This window comes from Artemia sp. Qi Xiang Cuo, chromosome 5 (assembly GCF_049724085.1).
Source record: "Artemia sp. Qi Xiang Cuo chromosome 5, ASM4972408v1, whole genome shotgun sequence".
Taxonomy (NCBI): Eukaryota; Metazoa; Arthropoda; class Branchiopoda; order Anostraca; family Artemiidae; genus Artemia; species Artemia sp. Qi Xiang Cuo.
The window spans coordinates 51,783,100-51,797,636 of NC_142798.1; the positions used below are offsets into that span (position 1 = coordinate 51,783,100).

At 37.1% G+C, this 14,537-nt stretch overlaps 1 protein-coding gene across 1 annotated transcript in view; it reads right to left on the minus strand.

The window, feature by feature from the left end:
• LOC148952247 (uncharacterized) overlaps positions 1 to 12,434 on the minus strand; it is a 75,484-nt gene extending 63,050 nt beyond the window's left edge. The window contains exon 1 of the mRNA XM_089088894.1: positions 12,301 to 12,434. The gene's annotated coding sequence lies outside the window, so the exon portion shown is untranslated. The remainder of the gene's footprint in view (positions 1 to 12,300) is intronic.
• Positions 12,435 to 14,537: the final 2,103 nt, after the last annotated feature.

Below are 14,537 nucleotides of genomic sequence, written 5' to 3' on the forward strand. Positions count from 1 at the left end.
CCCTTTTGCAAAATAACATTTTACTATTCCTGAATCAGCTAGAAGTGGTAACCATTTCTCACTTGCTAGTTGGTTGTTTTTTAACACATTTGTTTTCATTTTTTGTTCCTATGGGCTGTGTTTCGTCCTTTAGGTTGTAGCAGCTGGTGCTCCAACCACGATTGAAGGTACAAATCTAAAATGATCAATGGATTTAGTTTAGCTTTCCATCATTCAACAATTACTGAAAGTTTTGTGTCAGGAAGTCCAATCAATTCAAAGATATTTTTCATAAGGTTCTTTAGAATATCTTTGTTTGGTAAGAAAATTTTCAAGTTTTATAATTTTGTTGTAAATAAGATATATTTTTCTTATTCATAATGTTTTTAATTAAGTGAAACTTATGTCTTTAATGCGATCTTAGCTGTCACACTCTTTCAGTGATTGCTGTGACTCAGCAAAAGCAAAAGTCATTCTGTCAATGCTATATGCTAATTAACCTAATTCCAGGACAGCAACATTATTCAAAAACTCACAGAGGGGGTCTCGAGACCTGACCCCCCAAAATTCAAAAATCAACTCCAAAAATTACTTTGATTTCAATGCAACGGACGTTTTATCTTCTTTTTTTTTTTACAAATATGGGCCGTCCGCTTTCTTGCGGATATAGTGGTTCCAAACATTATTTTATGGAGGCACAACAAGAATAATAATAATGAATAAAGTTCAATCTTTAGAAGTCTGATGAAAAGTCAAATGTTAAGTTTAATCAGTGATTACACAATAGAAGTTACGAGTACCGATTCAGCAAAGCTTCATCTCACACTGTCTTATACGGTGTGCGTGTAACTGAACCACCGTGTAACTGAACCACAAGCAACTAAACCCCTGTAGCTGAACCACCGTGTAACTGAACCACCGTGCAACTGAACCACTGTACAACTGAACCACCGTGTAACTGAACCACCCTGCTACTGAACCCTCGTGTAACTGAACCCCCGGGTAACTGACCCCCAGTTAACTAAAACCTCGTGTAACTAAACCCCCGTGCATCTCAACCCCATTTAACTGAGCCCCAATTTAACTAAACCCCCGTGTAACTGAACCCCCGTGCAACTGAACAACCGTACAACTGAACCGCCGTGTAACTAAACCACCGTGCAACTGAACCACCGTGCAACTGAATCCCCGTACAACTGAACCACCGTGTAATTGAACCATTGTGCAACTGAACCACCGTGCAACTGAACCATCGTACAACTGAACCACTGAACTAAGATTTTCAGTTCTTTAAAAATATTAGGCAATATCATTGGGTAAAACACAAGTTAGAATTTTTACATCTTCAACCTTGTTGAAATTGTTTGTTTCTTAAGTTCATGATAAAAACCCCTGCCAAAAGTATTCATAAAAAAGCTTTGTTTTATTTTTGGAAAAGAAAAAGAAGATCCGATGTCACAAACCATTAAGGCAGATTTATTTCTCTTTTTTCAGATAAATAAGACCTTTCTGGACATTAAACAATATACATGTGTGTTGAATACATCGGACATCTGTGAATATAAGTAGCGAATTTTGATCAGATGTCCTTGAGAAGATTGCATATAAAAATGATTTGGGAGGTGAACAGGTTTTACTCCAGCCTTTTTTTCAATATTTATTCAACATGCTAAGAAGGCTTAATCTTCCTACTGTCGGGATTACAACTTCAGCTGTTCTCAATTCTTTGCAGATACAACGTATCTTACAACTGGATGCACATAGTGCCTTTTGATTTAGCTGAAGATGCTCCTAAATATTTTCCGAAAAATGTGACGGCTGATACCATCAGCCATTGAAAATGTTCCTGGTATTTCCTTTTCACATCCAATAAAGGAATAAATGCTTTTTGATTGTGTTTGGCATTCTTCTTGACATTTCTCTAATGTTTGACCTTAATGCTGCATGTTTTTTTTTTATTTATAGGATCAAACATGCCCCCTTTCCTTGATAAAAAAAAACTTCTATATTAACAACTGGCAACTTGTTTAAATTACAGCCCTTGCACTAGAGACTGAAGGTTGTGAACCATAGTTATTTAACGATGGCATAGTTAGTTAACCTTTCAAGTGTTTTAAATAAAATGGCCGTCTCAAAATTTAGATCGGATGTATTTTGGGAAAAAATAGGGTGGGATGAAAACCCTTCGATCACTTCTAACTCTGAAAAAGTGCACTGGAAATTTTTATTTCCAATCGAATGATCCCCCTCCCCCCAAAATTTAATGCTCAAATTGTTTTCTACAAAAACCTTATGTGTTAGCAATGAGCAAATAACAACTTACAGATGCTGCTGCTGGGGTTGTTAACCCCAAAGGCATGGTTATTTGACCCTTAGACTATTTTGAACAAAATATTTATTTTTATTTTGATCGGATGTATTTGGGGGGGGGGGCAGATGTCGGTTAAGAGGGAAAGCCTGATTGTCCTCTGATTACCCTTGATTCTTCAAAATTGAACTTGAACTTTCAATTTCCAATCGAATGAGCCTCCTTCAACGTTGTTACGACCATCCCTTCTATAAAAACCTTAAATTTTAACTATTGGTAACTAGCAATAACATACAGATCGCTCGTACAGGTGTATCAGCAATTTTTTTTGGAATGGCTTAGCGTATCAAGATGAAACTTCTGGGGCATCTACCTGCTACTACTGCTATTAATACTGCTGCTACTACTGTTGCTACTACTACTTATTCAACACTATTATCACTACCACTGCTTCTACTATGAACTCTACACTATTAAACTAGCATTATGAAGGCTATGCATATCAAGTTGAAAATTTGACAGAGTGGGGTGTTTGAGGCGGAACTTGAACTAAATCAAAAGAAACTATGTGCATGCAGATTTTCAAAATGGCGTATCTCAAAAAGGAATTTGCGTATTAAGTTGGAACTTTCAGAGAGTGCTTAAAGGGAAAGTCAATTCACCAAAAGTAATAGTGCACGCTCAGGCCTGGATTTACCACTAGGTCCCTAGGCCCTGACCTAGGGACACATAATGCCAGGGGGAGCAATAAATTGTCACTGAGTAATTTTTTTCTTGACAAAAACTGGACTGATATGATTTATCATCGCCAGGTGCACTCTGCCGCCACGCTGCCTATTCACAGAAAAGTGACTTTAAAACAACACAGGAACTCTATGGTCACTTATAAACTGTCAGGTGTCTCCCAAGAATGGTAGCTGAGAGTTTGGTATTACCCCTCTCTTTCATCACTTTTCGCTCATAAGTTGTGTTCTGTTAATTGCTTCCATTAGCCCTTTTCGCTCATCAGTTGTGTTCTGTTGTGTGTTTGTGTTCTTCCATTAGCCCGAATTTTTGGGAATAACCCCGAAAATCCGGCCCTGTGCACGCTACTGATATTACTATTTTAATTACATTTACTACTATTACTACTACAACAACTACTACTACTACTAGTTCGACTGCTACTTCTATTGCAACCACTTGTAAGCTATTAAATAAAAAAACAAGTTTTATAAATGAAAGTAAGGAAAGACATTAAAACTTAAAACGAACAGAAATTATTCCTTATAAAAAAGGTGCTGTCCCCTCCTTAACGCCTCGCTCTTTACGCTAAAGTTTTTCATTGTATAAAAAAATAGAGTTGTGAGAAAGTCAAACTTTAGCGTAAAGAGTGAGGCGTTAAGGAGGGGACAGCCCCTTTCATATAAGGAATAATTTCTGTTAGTTTTGAGTTTTAACGTCGTTCCTTACTTTCAGTTAAAAAAACTGTTTTTTTTTATTTAATTTTTGAACGTTTTTGAATATATGCAGGTTTTGATCTTGGCTCACCGTACATGAATAATTAAAACAAAGTTTGCATATTAATTTACTTTTATTTGGTTAAATGGCTTTCTCGAAACTTATTTAATTTTATTTACGAACGTTTTTATTAGTAACAAATATACGTAGCTTACTAATCAACTTGCGAATCGAACTTATATATTCATAGATTCTCATTGTGTATATTAGGGGATTCGGCCACTATTCAGTACCTTGCTATTTCAGCGAAGGTTTGGATTATGTACTAATTCTTTAAATAGGGACGCTTAATAACACCTTCTGTTACTTGGAATATATAACTCTTATGAAAGTACTAAAAAATCTTTGGTTTAAAGAGCGAGGTCTTGACTAGGGGGTGAACCCAATCATATATGTAATATTTCTGTTCGTTTAAAGTTTTGATGTTGCTTCTGGTGCTGTTGAAAAACTTGTTTTTGTATATTTAATTTCTGATCTTTTTTTAAATAATGCTGGGAAGTCCGGCGTCCCTTTCATAGCAATGTCCCTTCCCCAATGAAAACTTCCTTCATGGATATATCCTCCCTCCTAACCCCCCACCAACTCCCCCCCCCCCACTACCAGAAAAAATCTCCCCTGAAAACGGCTGTATACTTCCCAAAAACCAATACTATATGTTAATATTGGGTAAAGTTCATAACTTTCAGCCCCCCCCCGGGAACCTCGGGGTATTAAGTCATCCTAAAAGACATACTTACAATATTTTCGAACATGCTGAACAAAATGATTATCTCAAAATTTTGATCGGATGACTCTGAGAAAAAATGAGCATGGGAAGGGGCCTAGTTGCCCTCTATTTTTTGGTCACTTAAAAAGAGCACTAGAACTTTTAATTTCCATTCGAATGATCTCTCCCGCGATAGTCTAGGGCCACTGGGTCAATATGATCACCCCTGGGAAAAAAGAAACAAAACAAAAAAAACAAATAAACACGCATCCGTGATCTTTCTTCTTGAAAAAAATGGAAAATTCCACATTTTTGTAGATAGGAGTTTGAAACCTCTACAGTAGGGTTCTCTGATACGCTGAATATGATGGTGTGATTTTCATTAAGGTTCTATACCTTTTAAGGGGTCTTTCCCCTCTTTTTCCGAAAATCAGCCAAATTTTCTCAGGCACGTAACTTTTGATGGGTAAGATTAAATTTGATGAAACTTATATATTTGAATTCATAATTAAAATCTGATTCTTTTGATGTATCTATTTGTATCGAAATACCGCTTTCTAGAGTTTCGGTTACCATTGAGCCGGGTCGCTCCTTACTTACAGTTCGTTACCACGAACTGTTTGAAAATATATTAAGATGAAAATTAAGGGACTACATGAACATATAGGTTATCAAAATGATATATCGGCAATAGGATAGCAACAGCTAATTGTATTAAGTTGAAGCTTCTAGAACTTGATGAGAGGAATCTTCAGCTGATCAAAAGGCAATATGTTAATAATACTGCTGCTACTAGCACTAGTGCTATTTCTATTAATACAACTACTAATACTATTACTGGGACTACCATTACAACTGTACCTAACGGTAATGAACGGTATGAAGGTGAAGTTTTCAGGGAATATTGAGGGTGGAAGGTGAACTGAATCAAATCACGTCATCTGTATACAGGTTGTCAAAAGGGTGCACCAGCAATATCCTAGGGACAGTTTGGCGTGTTGAAAAAAATGTTGAAGAGAATAAAAGGCGTTATGTGCATACTGCTTCTAATTCTACTACTGCTACTACGCAAGCTAAGGCAGTAGCGGTGCCAGGGGGGGGGGGCGATCGCGCCCCCCATGCGTGGGCAAAAATTTCTATAATTATATTTTCTGTGACTTGATTGTGATATCAACGCTTGGATCAACGCATCTTTGAAAAGGATCGGACGACACTTGGTCTTTCTGCCTTAAGTCTTTAGGGAATTGTCTAGAGTGTTTGGTGTCACCCGAACTTACAAGGCATTTTGAAGCTTGTCATCTCATAAATCGTTGAAGCTTCAAAAAGTGTGCGCGTCAAAACCTGTTTCTTATTCAATAACTAAGCAAAAATCTTGAAATGACTCCGATAACACATACGCCTTAGGGTTAGTCGCGATAAGGGTTTGAAAAGTATACAATTTTTGGATAATATTAACCAGTTATGATGTCAAAGCGAAAGCAGATAACTCTCGACAACTTTTTTGGTTCTGAAGCTAAAGCTAGGCGAGTGGACGCCGTAACTGAAGATAGAAATAATGAGAGTTACAGTGTTAGTAGTGATTCCAGCTCTTTGACTAATAGTGAGATAGTGCATGATTGGTTAGCATCAATCGAAGAGTGTAGCCCCAAGCCTAACAGAAACATCGAAAATATAAGCACTTTCTGCGAAAATGATATCAAAAGCTATATCGACAGAATTGAGAAATTAGAGGATCGTACGTGATACCAATTGCTTCAGAACTCGTGGATTCCGCTGTATAACTAATACTTTCTCTATTCAGTCTACAGGAAGCAAGGCAGGGACGAAAAGAGATTTTTCAATCGTACTCGCTTGGAAGAATTTCATTGGCTAGTACTTTCAAACAAGATGAGGGGCTTATTCTGTAAATATTGTGTTTTGTTTAACGTTCGAGGGGTCGGAGGCTCTAATCAATTGCAAAAGTTGGTAAAGAAGCCCCTTGTGACTTTTGCTAAGCTAACTGGAAAAGACGATGACTTGGTGTTTCATGAAAATAATCAGTATCACCGCGATTCAGTTGACGTAGGCAAACATTTCTTTCTAAAATATGACAAACCTGAAACCAACATTTTAAGCCTTGTAAACAAACAACGTAGTCAACAAGTGCAGGAAAACAGAGCGAGATTGAAGCCAATTGTAGAATCAATTGTTTTCTTGGGTCGACAGAACATTGCTCTTCGTGGCCATAGAGATGATGGAGAATTATTGGCAGAAAAGGATCCATTGACAAACGAAGGGAACTTTCAAGAACTTTTAAGGTACCGTGTAAATAGTGGCGATATTATTTTAAAAGAACATTTGGAAAGATCAGGTGTAAATGCTATTTGTACCAGCAAAACAACAAAGAATGAATTAATTGAATGTTGTGCCAAAGAGGTTCTTAAAGAAATCTTGCACAAATTCATTATGCTAAGTTCCATAGTGTGACTGCTGATAAAACAACGGATGTATCACACAAGTCACAACTGATCATTGCCCTTTGCTACAATTACAATTGCACAAGACGTGAAGATTAAAGGGGAAACGCTTGGAAATGTTGTGTTGGATTTTCTTCGATCTCTTGGACTAGACTTGGAAAATTGTGTGGGCATAGGCACTGATGGATGTGCTATGATGGTTTCAGAACATTGTGGTGCTGTAAAACACGTTGAAAATTTACTAAAGAATACCCTGCATTGCCCATGTTTAAGCCAGACTTTAATTCTTTCTATGTCAAAAACTTTTTCTATTCAGAGTGTTAGAAACTCTATCGGAGGGATAAAAAAAATGTTTGCTTTTTTGGTGCTTCTGCAAAGCGCAATTATGTTTTAACCAGAGTAATGAAAGCACAGCTAACTGGCATGTGTGAAACGCGCTGGATCGAAAGGCACGATTCCTTAATGCAGTTTGTGGTAGAGCTCCCTAAGATAGTGGAAGCTCTTGAGATCATCAGCGGCTGGGCAGAATGCACAACTGGAGCAAAAGCAAAATCCTTATTGACTGCTGTCCCATCCTCCGACCTGATAGTAACCATTTACTCTCTTAGTAACATATCTGGACTAATTTTACCGCTCAGTCGGCTATTTCAGAAGAAGAACTTAGACCTCGCGTCTGCAGCAAGCCATTTTAAGGACCTTCTTACCCAGCTGCAAGTCAAGCGTCGGGAGAGTGAAAGCGAGTTTAAAAACACATTTGACGAGGTAACTAAAGTGGCAACCGAGCGAGGTTTAGAAATAACAGTCCCAAAGAGAGCGAAAAAGTAAACGAGTCGGATTAATATACCATTCAGCTCACACGAGGAATATTATAGATCGTTAGTTTTATTCCCCTATTGAACACACTTGTTTTGGACTCAAAAAGCTGATTTTCCGTTGAAACGCTGGACACTTTTAAGCTCAGTATTTTCTTGTTAATAAATTGTACGGAAACGAACAAACAACAATTCGCTAATACGATTCATGACTTGTCACAGCGATACTGGTCAGTAATGGGTTTCCCTTACCAATCATTTTGTGAGTCTGCTGTCACTAGAGAAATGAAAATCCTAGAAGTATGGTAGGTTCATCCGCAATACAAATATATCCGTATTAGCATAATACCTGAAACACTAGGGGAAACCGTACAGAAACAGAACTATGATGCTAATATTTTCCCGAGTACTTTAGTGCTGTGTCAAATTTACATGACTCTCCTTCTCAGTGTGGTGTCTGTTGAGCGACGTTCTTCTACCTTGAGAAGATTGAAAACGTGGCTAAGAAATAAAATGACGGAGGAAAGACTCACCGAACTTGCTCTTCTTCATGTTCACCGTGATATTGTCGTAAGTGTAGAAAGCGTTATTGATAGATTTGGTAATAGTGGAAATAGGAGGCGATAATTTGTTTTATGATTTTGAAAGTGTTTCTATAAATGTAGTTATGTGGATAGCTTTCTAGAACTGATAGCTAAATGCGAAATACAAGAAGAGGCATTCACCTAAATATTAGTCATGTACTTTTGAGTTAATTTATACTAGTACTGTTTCATAAGGAGTCGCCACCCCCTTCCTAAAATCCTGGATCCGCTACTGAGCTAAGGGTATTAAGGTGAAGATCTCAAGGAGTATTTCGGCGGATATTGAACTGAATCAAATTGACTATGTTTATGCACATTCTCAAAAGGGTTACATGGCAATATCTCAAGAACGGCTTCCGTTAATTAGTTGGACCTTTCAGGATAAGTTGTGGGTAGGCCGTAGGGGACTTCGAACTAATGGAAAGTTCAAAGTTTGCAATAAAACCAAAATAAACACTTTATCGGGCCATGCTTTTGGCGATAGGCCCAATCCGGAAAGTTTCATTCAATTTAGAGGGTTTAAGGGCTACATTGATGAGTAATACAAGTTAGAAACCGCAAATGAAGCGATAAATAGATTTTGGGATATTAATCAGCCTTAGTTCAAACTTATTTTTAGGCCTTGACTTAGGTTCAGGATTTGATTTAAATGTGGATTGGGTTAAAGGAGGCTTGAGTTAAATGGGGGTTTGTTAGAACCAGGGTTCCACGTGTAACTCTATAGCCTTTTTTTCTCCAAAAACCCCAATGTTTTCTATGATCGTTTGTTTTAACTTCTGTTCGTTTGGGGTTTCTTTTTTTTTGTAGTAATTTCTGATCATTTTGGGTTTTAATTATTATAGGAATTTATTTATGCTATTCTTTGTTTAAATATGGCTATTTACTTTTCTTTAACAATTTGTTTATCTAGATAATTTTTTCAATTAATTTAAAGGAAGCGTAACCAAAAGCGACTTTTTTGTTATCTAAATTTTCAAAGTTCCGATATCTTCACTAAAGATTTTTATTACTCAACGTTCAGGAAAGGCCTGATTCATCTAAGAAAAAAAAAATCAAACCAAAAGTTTCCAAACACAAAGAGAACGTAGCTGTTGTGTTGGCTCCACCGAAGCAGGTAATTAACCTTTTTCAAACCAAACGATAACCAGCTACGAGCGTAGAAAATACCACAAAATGAAAACGAAAAAATAAGCAAAGTGGTAAAATAAACATTACAGTATGTAGACAGTGAGAGCCGCCGTTTACCCCCCCCCCCCCTGTGAAAAACATCCCTTGAGGAAAATACTACTACTACTACTAAAAACTCACCGCAGCACCACGCCGCCTGAGGCCAACACAGCTACGCACGATCCTCCTCCACCCGAATCTATTCAAAGCCTCCCTTTTTACACCCGCCCACGAAGTTCCCATTTTCTTTAAATCTTTCTTTATGACGCCCTCCCACCCCAGACGGGGACGACCTGCTTTCCGTTTAGCCTTAGATGGTTGGCCGAAAAGAACAACCTTCGGCAATCTGTCTTCCTTCATCCGCACAACGTGCCCTAACCACCTCAACCTTTATTTCATTATAGCCCTAGAGAAAATAACACCTCACGGAAAATACCCCCCCCCCCAGAAAAAAATTACCCGTGGAAAATCTCCCCCTCCCCCTCCCAAAAATACCTCTTGCGGTTGGTTAGTCTCCAATCACTTTCCGCTTATAAAAAAGACTAGAAATGCCTGGGGATTATCAAACAATTTCTTCCTCCATTCTCCTGTCGTCTCTCCCTTAGAGCTAATTCTGTATTTATTTGAAGTCTCAATAAGAGCTGAGATGTTTCGGCTTCAAAATGCAGCCTTTGAGGCATCACCCTCTCTACCTAGCTACAAAACAATCAGATAACCCCATTGCAGAAGTTTCAGCTCCTTTTTAAGCTTTTTTTATTTGTCTATTGCTTACAGATTGTATTTGTCATTGGGAAACATACGGAAATATTTTGCATGGGGGATTTCTGAAGGATTTTTCATGAGAAGAAAGTATTTGCACAGAAGGGGGGAGGCAAGATTTACACATAAATTCCTCTTTTTCACTTCCCTTAAAACCTCTCAGTTAAACTAAAAAATAACGCGACCCAAAGAAGATTTCAAAATTTTGAAAATCATAATTTCCGCGAGAGGGGTATTTCTCAGGTGAGGGGCTTCCGTGTGTGGAAGAGGGGAAATTTCCCACGGGGGAGAGGGGTAAACGCTTAGACCCTTAGATAGTGACAGGGTGAAGGGTACCCCCATTAACAGACATAAAACAGAGAAATAAATCTGGATTTAGAGTTTATGAAGTCCGATTTTCTTTTTTTATGTGACAACAAAACAGACCATTTTTATAAATCATCTTGACAGTAATTTATATAAAGACTTAAAAAAGCAAACAATTCCCACAAGGTTGAACATGTAAAGATTCTAACTTGTGTTTTACTCAATGCAAGTACGGTGGTTGAGTTGCACGACGGTTAAGTTACACAAGAGTTCAGTTGCACGGTGGTTGAGTTGCACGGTGGTTCAGTTGCACGGGGGTTCAGTTGCACGGTGGTTCAGTTGCCCGGTGGTTCAGTTGCATAGTGGTTCAGTTGCACGGTGGTTTAGTTAGACAGTGGTTCAGTTGCATGGTGGTTTAGTTACTTGGCGGTTGAGTTACACGGGGCTTTAGTTAAATGGGGTTGAGATGCACGGGGGTTGAGTGGTACGAGGGTTCAGTTAAAGGGGGTTCAGTTGCATGAGGGTTCAGTAGCACGAGGGTTCAAATGCACGGGAGTTCAGTTGCACGGGGGTTCAGTTGCACGGTGGTTCAGTTGCACGGTGGTTCAGATGCACAGTGGTTCAGTCGCATGGTGGTTCAGTTGCACGGTGGTTCAGTTGCACGGTGGTTCAGTTACAGTGGTTCAGTTGCTTGGGGTTCAGTTACACTGTGGTTCAGTTACAATGGAACCATCTTATACATTTTGTGTAGTTTTTTCTTCTTTGCAATGCCATTATGATAATTGATTAGGAACCTTCAGATCAAAGGGTAATTTTAATATAATTTAGTTCTAATATCAGTCTCACTGAAGTATGAGGTCATTATTGTACCTGGAATGTATATTGCTTCGCCCTTTAAGTCTAATAACTGGACATAAAGATTAAAAAATATGTGATGATGTAATTCTAGTTATGGGCAGAGCTAGCCCTCTGATAATATATTTTTCTGCTCGTGAGTCAGACTATATGTTTACCATGGGGTCACTGTCTCTAAAAAATCAAATACGCGAGTCAAGTGTGGCAGAACTTTGCCATGCGTTTTGGAGACTGTACCAATCGTGGCAAGACTATGAAGCACACATGGTGATCCGAGATGTAGACCAGGTGACGGGAAGTCAGTGCCCCTCAATGTTTATTATTATCTTTGGAGGTGTATCTCGTAGCTATTTTAGCTAAAAATGGATCCTATAGAAAGTTACAGTTGTTTAGTTGAAACTTATGGATGACATATCTGAAAACGCTGCAGTGGGCTAAAACTGCTCTGTTAAATGAATTCATAAAAATCTTCATTTAAGATACTTAGAAACTCAAACTCCTCCCCAAAAGAACTCCCTGGTGTTTCCGTGCAAAGCGATTGTGTTCAACGAATTGTTCAGTTTTAAATTGAGAAAACTAAATGACTTTCAAGACACAGGAATGCAAGGGTGTATCCTGGGGGGGGGGGCGAACCCCCCAAAATGTTTTTCGACTCGTAAAAACGCAACAAAAATGCATTACAAACAAATTTTTTATTTATTTAAAAAAAAAATTTGTACAATCCCTCTAAAAAAACTACCCTCCCCCCACGAACAGAAATCCTCGATACGCCCCTGCTTGAAAACTTAACACCTAGAAATTATTAATATTGTCATTGACCCTAAATTTGGAGGTACTTTAGCCAATGCATATAGCAATATTGACTTACATTTTTCAACAAAAATATCCTCATATCTCCTACTAAAGTTATATAATACAATATTATATTCCTTGGTTGAACTTAGTTCTGTCTCTGTAAGAAAAGAAAAAAAAATATGTTGAAGCTTGGAACCGACAACTTGGAGAGTTTTGCAGCAACTGCGCTATAGACCTGAGTTGATATATTAGAGACACTTTTTTGTATTAGAAATGACATCGCTGCCAAAAAATTGTCATGGAAAATGCCACTTGTTGTATAAGGATGACTTTAACTTGCGAAAAAGACGGGGAATTTTTATTGAGTGAATTTTTTTTTTAAATCATATTCAAAGGAAACAATTTGCTCGTAATGAATCTGCTTAAAACTGAGATTCTTGAACTTATGCAATTTTTATATGACCATTAACAAAAGTAGAAAAGAGTTTAAACAATTCTTTATTTTTTAAAAACAAACATTTGATAACTTTCAAAATTGTTTTTACAAAGTAATAAATAGTTCTATGTAATTAAATAAAAAGTAAAATATATTTTTCAAATATTATTGGCCCTATCAGTGTTCGCTAAAATTTATGAATTGTCTGCAGTTTTTCTCTCAGCCTTTGGTATATAGTAAGAAAAATAAATAAATAAATAAAAAAATCTTATTTACTTGGGAATATGTCAATGGAATAAAATATTCGTAGTTACTATTTTCATCAGTTTTATGAGATAGTACTTCTTAGTGCAGATTTAATAGCATTAACCTTCGTCTGCTAAACAGAATTTAAACATGGGTCACAATTTTCAATTTTTTTTTTTCTATTAATTTATTTCCAGTATCGATTCAAATTTTGAAAGCAGTCGATTTTCTCAGCTAGATCATCAAGTCTTTTAAATAAATATCCCGTCTAAGGAATCACTATCTGCTTTCCTTATCCTTAATCCCCATACCCTTTTTCCTAATTTTTCGAAATAATTCGGGCCCATCTTGGACATATTTAGTTTACTTTCCCTTGTGTAGTAATGGTGCTTGCGTAGGTCATATCAACAATTCAGGGTACACGAGGACTACAACCAAGACCGATTATAATTTTTCGCTTCAACTCATACTATTTTTGAGTGCACGGGTATTTTTTGGCGCAAGGTCGCAAGTATGCTACAAAAATAATAATAAGAAATGCTGGCGTGTTCTGCTTACTAAGCCGATAAGACCAACGCCTCTGAGAGCTCCTTTAGCTAAACATTTGCTAATTTCTTATATAGATATTTTTTTCGAATCTATTGAAAATCAACTGATACTAAGCGGCTATTGCCCTATTTATTGAAAATAGAAATAAAATCACCGACTACTTTAACTTAAGATTTCCTATCAAATCCGACTTTAGTAGGGTCAGAACCAAGATTTAAAAAAAGATGTTAATTGAAATATCTTCCAGAGATGATAAAAAGTTTGACTTATTCATTTTTTGCCAAAATTAGCTTCTGATGGTGGACATAAACTTATGTAAAAAAAATTTACTTGCATACTTAGATAGACATTGATTTTTAAGTGTAACTATTATCTACCAATATAACTTACTTCCTCTTTCATAAGCAGCCATGACTGGTTCAAACTGATGATGATGGTTAGAAATTGACGTTTAGCTAAGCATACGTGTGAACGGGGCTTAAGGCGAACGTTTATAGTTTTTTGGAGAGTATAGATGTTAGAAATTTGGGGCAAGGCTCTGTCATCATTTTTCTTTTTCCTACCCTCAATAACTAGAATTAACTTCACTAATGTAGACAAGCCAATGTTGTAAAACCCCTAAAATCTTTGTATTGGTATCAAATACAGTTGAAGAAGTGACATTGGCACTCAGATAATTAATTGGTTTTGATGTTCTGGTACCTTTGCCTTGAAAGCTCGTAAATTTATATTTTCCTAAGTAAGCTAAAAAAAAGTTTTAAAATACAGCAAATTTTCCAAAAAGTTTCAACTTTGGTCTGTCCAAAATGTGATTAAAAATCTGCTAAAAGGTTTCATCTCTCTGCTGCAAAAGAAAGATTATACAAACTTCAAGTACTGGAATGATCACATGACAGTTTTTATCAATTCTCTTTAATCGTTCATTTAATCTTCGAAGTGAACCATCTCATTTGAGTGTCAAGTGATAAGAAAACAGAAGACTGGCGAAGAGTTTGTTTTTGGAGCCTGAGGTTCTAGGAGACTGTACCGTTGGTACAGACTTTTATTTTTGTGCTAAAATATTGAAGGGGGCAAGCGTG